Raw genomic sequence first — 961 nt, forward strand, 5'->3', positions numbered from 1 at the left:
ATTGAAGCATTCTAAAGGATGATATATATGAACTGACGAATATACTTTTTTATTATATGTAATAGATATAATCCAATAAATATATTTTTTTCGTATAGGATAGAATATAAAATGACTTTATATAGGTATAATTATTAATTTTTATTATTCAGCAGAATAGGTAGATTGGATGAACTTAATTATAAAGTTTCAATAATCGGAATTTTTACCTAAATATATTATAAAAGTTAAATTCATGTTTTATCTGATTTGACTTTCTGTGCTAATAAAGAATAAAAATTGGTTAAGCAATTATAGCAGGATATTTTAAAAGAATGAAATTCAATGTCATTTAATAACAAATATATGATTAAAACATCAAAAATAATATGTAGGTTATATCGGAGATTGTTTTTCGAATTTTCATAGCAATTAAACAAAGTGTAACCAAAGTAAGTGTAATAATTTAATAATATAATATACTTTATCGACGTTGCATTTTGCTTACATTCATTCACTTTCGTATTTGTAAGACTTGTATCATTTACTATACAGGTACATATTCATAAAATATATAAAGATTTTTGTCTCTCAATTAGCAGGATGATCATATTTTATTTGATTTCTTTTTATAATAATTCGTATTAGATATATTGATATTATTATTGTACTAGTATAAAATTATTCTATAATATTGATTTGGTTAAATTTTATATCCTAGTGTAAATTTTATACATTTAAAAATTAATTTTGTAGCAATTTTTAACATTATTTGCGAATTTTTAAAGTATTAACTAAAATTCAAATGATTAGCATTAGACGCAAAAATTCATTTCAATTAATCATTTATCAATAAAACTATTTAACAATAAAAATATAAAATAACCGATTTATGTAAATCTCATATCCTTATGAGATACAAAAACAGCAATTCAGGTATAAACGGCGGCAAAATGAGCAACCCATCCAGAACCACCATTAT

Source organism: Ceratosolen solmsi, unplaced genomic scaffold (genome assembly GCF_000503995.2).
Source record: "Ceratosolen solmsi marchali unplaced genomic scaffold, CerSol_1.0 scaffold23, whole genome shotgun sequence".
In the NCBI taxonomy this organism is placed as follows: Eukaryota; Metazoa; Arthropoda; class Insecta; order Hymenoptera; family Agaonidae; genus Ceratosolen; species Ceratosolen solmsi.